Here is an 8240-nt window from a genome sequence, read left to right as displayed (position 1 = left end):
TTGATCTTGAAAATTAATAATTGTCAGGAAGAAATTTAAAGATAAAAGATTCTTAGCATAGAGCTAATTTGACAAAAGACCCACTTCTGCTGATGTTTCAGGAAGAAGAGATTATCAAAATGATGACTTGTGCATTTCTCAGAGGTAGATCATCTGATCTGGTTCCACTTCTCTTTTATTACATTCTGTTGGATCAGGTTTTATTTTATTATGAAAAGACTAAATTGGATGCCATATATTTTTTTTTATCATGAGCATTTTTATATGAGCAGAAGGCATCAGTTTCTAATGTACAAAATGCTTCCTATTATTGGATGTAATTGAAAAACCAAAGGTTTTTGTGAAAGCTAAAAGGAAGATGTTGTCAAAAGCTAAAATTTAAGATGTTTCTGAGGTCACCGTCAAATACATATTATCTTCCTGATTTTTTAACACTTCGGTTGTAAATTCTCTTGGCGAGCTTCAAAAACACACTCACTTCCCTCTGATTTGATCATTCAGTACATTTGGTAGCTGCCGAGTTTCATTTCCTAATGTTTCCAATGGAGATGTACATGGCTTGGCTTGTTTAATATAATGTGTTGCTTATACTCCAACATTCATGGTATTATCCGCCTAAATGTGTAAAGAGGGCCTAGGTGGATAACTGTGTTTTGTTTTGTTTTTTTAATGTTTAAGTCGACGTGGAAGCTATTTGGTAAAGCAATTTCCCTATCCCAGTTACAGGGACCAAAGAAATGAAACTTTGCTAATCTGACCACACCACGATTTACCCACAGACAGTCCGGGTCCCCCGAAATGAAGTGAAATTTCATTCGTTTCAGAGTAAACGTGTCCAAAACTGAACTCCTCATCATTCCCCTAAATTTGATTCTTCTCCCACCGCTTCCCAGCTCAGCAGTTGACACCACCATCTTCCTCATTGTGTGATCCCCATAGCCAATCACCAACCCGTCAGTTTTGTTTGTTTGTTTGTTTGTTTTGCGGTACGCGGGCCTCTCACAGCTGTGGCCTCTCCCGTTGCGGAGCACAGGCTCCCGACGCGCAGGCTCAGCGGTCGCGGCTCACGGGCCCAGCCGCTCCGCGGCATGTGGGATCTTCCCGGACTGGAGCACGAACCTGCATCCCCTGCATTGGCAGGCAGACTCTCAACCACTGCACCACCAGGGAAGCCCAGCACCTGTTCTTTTAAGAGCAGTTTAAAATTTCTCTCTTCCTAGGTCTGAAACTGTCTGCCCTAGGAAACAGAGGAGAGCACATCCTGCATCACATGGTAGTTTTTGCAAGATGAGTCTTAGAATGGTGTGGCCAATAGGCCAAGACTCAATGTCTATCCGCAGTGTGGTCCATAGGTCTGGGCTGGTCCATGAGCTAACTGTCACCCATCTGCAATAAGCGTGGAAGGTGAGATCAAGCACTTAGAAACTTTTATGTGCAATTTGACCTTGCCACAGCATCCAAGTACCTGATTTTGTATTTTATAAAAGTATCAGTCCATGGTGTATTGGAAGTAAAAAGCATTGGCCCTTCACCACAAATAGTGAGAGAAACCCCAGTTGAGTTCTTAGCTGGATCAAATGCAGAGTGGCTCAGTCTGTCTACAGAACAGACGGTGAACTTGAGGATTGTCCACATCACGTGTCTTTCTAGAAACTCTATAAGCCTAAGGGGATGATTCCTGATGGGTGGGAATCATAAGCCCTCATATATGTTACAACAGAAAAAATATCTGTTTATGGAATAATGGACATTACCCTGAAGGGATGCAGAATGGTGCGGTTTCAGAACCAATTTATCTCCCATCTTTGCAGCACACAAATGTAGCTGCTTTGCAAGGAAAGACCTCATTCACTGGTATAAAAAGGCAGCTGTGCCAGAGAAGGGAGTAATAGGGGCAGCCTGTACCGAGTCAGAATATACCTCATTGACACTAAAGCTGATTGACAAGCATGCAGACTTCTGAGTCCAGAGGAGAACGAAATGGAAACAAGATAGACAAATGGTACCAGGAGGTGTGAGAAACTGTAGGTGTGACACAGATGTGTGTTCTCTGTGCAAGAGAAGAGTGGGGTCTTTCGAGGCTGACAGTTGTCAACGCAGTTGACATAAATTTGCTCATGTTAATGGAAATGTACTGGTGTGATTTACCAAAGCCATTTACAGCTGTTGAGTTAGAGTGAAATAGAAAGCAACTGTGGGAAGAAAAACACGAGGTTTTGCACTTGCATGTGTGAATGAATGCATATATATATTTTTAATATAAATTTATTTAGTTATTTATTTTTGGCTGCGTTGGGTCTTTGTCTTTGTATATATATATTTTTAATATAAATTTATTTATTTTTGGCTGCGTTGGGTCTTTATCTTTGCATGCGGGCTTTCTCTAGTTGCAGTGAGCGGGAGCTTCTCTTCGTTGCAGTGCATGGGCTTCTCATTGCCGTGGCTTCCCTTGTTGCGGAGCATGGGCTCTAGGCGCGCGGGCTCAGTAGTTATGGTGCATAGGCTTAGTTGCTCCGCAGCATGTGGGATTTTCCTGGACCAGGTTCGAACCCGTGTCCCCTGCACTGGCAGGCAGATTCTTAACCACTGCGCCACCAGGGAAGTCCTGAATGCGTATTTTAAAACTGCTATCTACATAGAGTTTTCCCCTTAGCGTGGCAATTTTTCTCTTTAAGTTATTCTTTCAGATCTTACAAAACTACAGTGAATTCTGTGGTTCTAGCAAGCCTTCTCAGGCTCTCTGCTTTCTCCATTTTGAGGCTGTAGGTCTTGTGCTAACAGGCTTTTATTTCTTACAAATCCACTGTTTAGGAAATTATGTTCTTTGTCCTTCCTCTTAATGTTGGAATTAGACATTCTCATCTGTGTTGAGATATTCCGGAATGTCAAAACATTGCTCTCAGCCATGAAACAGCAATGCCAAGGGTGTGGAAAGTTTCTACAGAAAGTGGGTCAAATGTAAAGAACGTCAAAAGCCAACCTCGAAGTGTATGAGGTGAAGCTCACGACGTCTCTGTGCAAAGTCAGCCAAAGTTGGACGGTGGGAGGAAAACGCCTTGGGAGCTGGCATATCTCCTGGCGTGGGGAAGGCAACTGGATGGCCTTCTACTCGGGAGCTTCTCCAAGGAGCTGGGCAGCAGAGGCCGGCTGTCTCTGAAGGCTGTGTGTGGCAGTCCAGACCTAAGGACAAGGGCTATCAGAAGGGTTCTGAAAAAGAGAAAAGAGGGAATTTGAACAAGAAGAGAAGGTGGAGGAGAAGGAATGCATTGTGGAGAACTCTTTAAAGTATAAAGATAAGTTGTGTTTTATATAAAGATGAAGTGTGTATCCTGGGCTGGCATCTTACATGAAATTAAGGTAGGCCAGAGAAAGCGTGAGGAAAAGAGCGCTGGTAACTAAAGACTTCCCCTGCTTACGAGGCTAAGGGTTTTTTTCTGCCCGGGATCCAGGAGTGGAATGGCTATGATGCCATAGAAAACAGTGTCTCATGGGGGCTTCCCTGGTGGTGCAGTGGTTGAGAATCTGCCTGCAAATGCGGGGGACGCGGGTTCTGCCTGCAAATGCGGGGGACGCGGGAGGATCCCACATGCCGCGGAGCAACTAGGCCCGTGAGCCACAACTACTGAGCCTGCGCGTCTGGAGCCTGTGCTCCGCAACAAGAGAGGTCGCGATAGTGAGAGGCCCGCGCACCGTGATGAAGAGTGGCCCCTGCTCGCCACAACTGGAGAAAGCCCTCGCACAGAAACGAAGACCCAAAACAGACAAAAATAAATAGATAAATAAATTTAATTTTTAAAAAAAGAAAAAGAAAACAGTGTCTTCACCAGTGTTTTGCCCACCCGAGATTATCCAGGCTGCAGGTTTCCCTTGCAGCCTTTGGCTGAACCCTCTCACTGTCTATAAACATCACTGCCAAAGATGAGTGTGGAAAATAGGAGGCCATGGGGAAGGGACACAGAGCGGCAATTTTTCGTAGCGTCTTGTACAGACAGAGTTGAAGCGTCTCTGTGACTGAGGTGGGTGTAACTCTTGCTTCCCCAGGTCACACCCACCTCCCCTCACATCAAGTCTGTAGTTTCACAATGACAATGATTTTTAACTCTGGAGTCCTGTGTAGATCAGCCACTGGGATTCTTTGGCCTCAGGCTCCTCTCTTTCTTTCTTTTTTTTCTGGGCCCTAACCAGCTCGTCCACTCATGGCAAAGATTCTCTGAAGTTTTCTGCCAATTTTTGTCATGACCTCTGAGACAACTCTGCTCCTTCCTTAGGGTCCACTCCCTGCTCCAGGTCCTTCCTTCATGTGGCCTTTTAGTCTTGCCCTTGGTGGATGTTTACTCAGCTGGACCCTCTGAGTCTTGTCATTATTCTTCAGGTCAAGGCATGTGGTCACTCCTTTAGACACTTCAGAGTCACACTTTATGAAAAGCCATTCCTACTGGCGTATTCTCCATTTATTCTAGAAGCATTTATTAAGCACCTACTGTGTGTCAGGACTTTAGCCAGGGATCAAGCTCTGGTTTCTTCCCTGCGTCATTTTTTTCAGTTTATTAATACGCTAAAGCTCTAATGCCATAACCTAAATAGAGCTCAAGCCCTTGTGGCTCCAATGAAAGCAGAAAAACCATAAAGGTGAGGTTACCAGTTTATTAATCTGCTAGGGCTGCCGTAACAAAATACCACAGACTAGGTGCTTTAAACAACAGAAATTAATTTTCTCACAGTTCTGGAGGCTCGAAGTCCAAGTCCAAAGTGCTGACAGGGTTGGTTTCTCCTGAGGTCTGTCTCCTTGGCTTATAGACAACAACTTTCTTGCCGTGTCCTCACATGGTCTTTTTTCTGTGCACAGCATCCCTGGGGTCTTTTCGTCTTTTTATAAGGGCACCAGTCGTATTGGATCAGGGAGCCACTCTTATGACCTCATTTAATTACTTTTAATTACCCTCTTAAAGGCCCTATCTCCAAACAAAGCCATACTGGGGGTTAGGGCTTCAACGCATGAATTTGAGGAGGGACCCAACTGAGTCCATAACACAAGTAAAAATGCTTTACCCTGCAAGTTGTAGAAACTCAATTCAAACTCAACTCTCCTGTGAAGTTGTCCCGGAAGGGAGTGTCCACTGTTCATTCAGGAGCTCAACAGGGACCCAGGTCCAATAGCAACCATTGAAATTACGTTCATTTATCTGCATAGATCCAAAGACAATTATTTTCAAGTCCACAAACTGTTTTAAGATACTACAGTCTATTCTGCCCAAGTCAATTAATATCTGTGAGAAATACCAACAGAGAACATTAAACCAGGCTATATTATTGCAGGAAGTGCAAGGCTGTTTCCATTTTCATCATCACCAGAAATGACATCACTTTCTTAGTTAATTTATTTGGAATACAGTTAATGAAGAGGCACCCGGCATTTTCAACCCCTTGAGTTAGAAGCTTTTAAGTTTGTTAAAATGAATCAGAAACTAGAATGCTTCCACCTTGTTTTCTGCATCTCAGGGCACTTAGGCCCACACTGGAAGAGAATTTTGAAAATTCAGATGTTCAAGAAAATATAAGTAATCAGTCCTCTTAAAATCAGCTTGTCCCTGCCAACGGTATAATTACTCATAGCAAAGGCTGACACTGCAAGGGACCCCAGAAAAGGCAGCTTCTGCTCCTTGTTACTGTGTAGTGTTTTTGTTCTGGTTTTGGTTTTTTGCTTCCCTATTATTTCCTTGATTGATCACAGCCTCTAACAGTTCTCTCTCCTCTTCTCTCTAGAATTTTCCATCGTTCTTTTTCCAAGCTTCAGGCCTCTCTCCTTCCCTCCCTCACGCAACGGTCTTTGCATCTAGTTCTTGCCTCCAGCAGAGAATCCTCCTTCCTCTCCTTCATGAACTCACCCACCCTTCCCCATGGAGACCTTGAGAGACAGATTCCTTCCAGAGACCCTGGGTTGATGTTTTAAACTTGCCTTTGAGAAGTCACTTCTTTCCACGTGTAGCCACTTCAGGCAAGAAGCAACAGCACCGTTTCTAGTCTAGATCTGGGGTCTCAAGCAGAAAGCTTTCCAGCAAATAGAGCAGGAGCCCTGGGCATTCTCTTTGAAGAAAGCAGAATTCTTTTATCTCAGAGCAGCGTCCAATTTTACGAGCACACCGAAGGTTTGATTGAAGCAGTTCAAACCTTGGCCAGTGCCTTTCATAACTGTGTCTTCCCTCACAAGGGCTGCACTTTTGGGATGGATCAGATTAACCAAAAAAAAAAAAAAAAAAAGTAGACAAGGTGCACGCTGGTATCCTATGCTGCTCAGTTTTATGTTTCTGAACCACGAGATTGGTTTTTGTTGATGTCGGGTCTTTGTGGGCCTGGATGCTGAGACACTTCCTACCCACAGGGGCAGAATTCCTGGAGTCCCACTGTAGAATTAAATTAACTCTGCTGTTCATAAAAGCCAACAGCCCAATTCATCCTCGAACCCCAAAACTTCTGCAGGACCTAAGATGTGGACTTGTGCAACAAGAGTCAGGACTTGGTAGGCAAGAGCTACGTGATCAGACAAATTAAAGTTTCTCCAACAATGATTGTTAGGCTATTCTGACAAGGAGGCTTTTAATCAATTCTGACAGTTAAAGAAACTCAGCAATCCTAGAGTCATCCTCCTCAGAAAGAAGCACTGTGAACTGAGTGGGATACTTGGCCATATTGCCATCAACAGAGAGAGGGATATTTTTTTTTTAAAGTAAACAAGAATGACTTTGTACAATTTGCATATCAAGCAAATACATAATAACCTAGCCGTGGAACTGTGTTTGGTGTGAGGCAAATGCATAGCGGCTTCTAAACAGAGGTTTCCAATAATTCCTCAAGACCAGACGTGACCTGATGAACAAATATGGCAAATAATCCCAATACTACAGCGGATCACAGAGCAAGGGGCCAGAAGCAATCCACTAGAAGTTATGTTCAGCCCAGCCCGCCACCCAAGGAGTAGGATATCTTTAGGACTGAGCTCTTTTAGGGACTTGCAAGGTTCACTCATGGCTGTCTTCCTGTGGATTGGGTATGATATAAACACAGACTTTTTTTTGCTAGGGAGAAAAGGGTTTGGGGAACAGCCTCCTAAATTCTTGCCAACTAGAAAGGATGAAGAATCCCTGCATGTACTAACCAGAATGGCAGCAGAAAGCATCAGGAGGAAAAATAACTCTAAGAAGATAGAATCAAAAAGAATGTTAAGAAGCTCGTGAATGGAAAACACATGACACGAGGAAGAAATGCCCCCAGCTCCTAGCACGGTGTCTGGTACAAAATACTTACTCCAGGTATATTACCAAAGAAGCAAAAATTGAAACGAATGAATGGAAAAAGTTTAATCCACTGAATATATCAGGAATAGCCTCTTTCCATAGAAGGCAAATCTGGAGCTTCAAAAGGAGGCATGATAAACATTTCATATGTTTTGTACACTATCGCGTTACCATTATCTAAAATGGTGCCTGGCGCACAATGTGTTCTCCCAAAACAGCCGATGAATAAATGGGTACCGAAATCCACGCATATGGAGGGAAAAGGTCAAGTGTGTGAGTGGAGACTCTGGGCATATGCTACAGGCTGCCTTGACTGATGGAGGATGTTACTGATGACTTCCTAAGATGCCCCTACGAGTGACGGATTTAACCTCTCCAGACATGTGCTGAAGACTGAGTACACCAAATGCATGGCTTCTTTAACTTACCTTGCTAATAATTTCATTTTTCAGAAAGCAGTGGAAGTTGTGTCCCTTAGAATTGTGTCCCTGACCAAAAGAGAACAAGTCAAGATTGAGTGTGAAAGAGATAAGAGTCTTAAGAAAAAGTGGCCATATCATCAAAGTTTTAAGGGTATTGGTAGCCGTTCGCTTTAGATATACACTCCTAAAAATGCAGACACGGTGATTCAAAATGTCATATGGACAAATAAACAAGATTTATCTGGAAACCTATAAATAAAAAGAGCCATGAATGAGGAATATGTATACTAGATATTAGAACATATTCGAAAACATTAGCAACTGAAAAATACAATACTGTGTCGGAATAGACAGACAAACCAATGGAACAAAATAGGGACTCTAGAAATAAACAGAAACACGCCTATGGATGACATCTCAAACGAGTGAGGAGAAAGTGGATCCTTTGATCAGTGGTGTTGGATCAACACAGAAGCCATCCTGAAAAAAATAAAGTTGGATCCATACTTTACACCCGACACCTGGA

Source organism: Tursiops truncatus, chromosome 10, assembly GCF_011762595.2.
Source record: "Tursiops truncatus isolate mTurTru1 chromosome 10, mTurTru1.mat.Y, whole genome shotgun sequence".
In the NCBI taxonomy this organism is placed as follows: Eukaryota; Metazoa; Chordata; class Mammalia; order Artiodactyla; family Delphinidae; genus Tursiops; species Tursiops truncatus.
Note: the sequence above shows the minus strand (reverse complement) of the source record.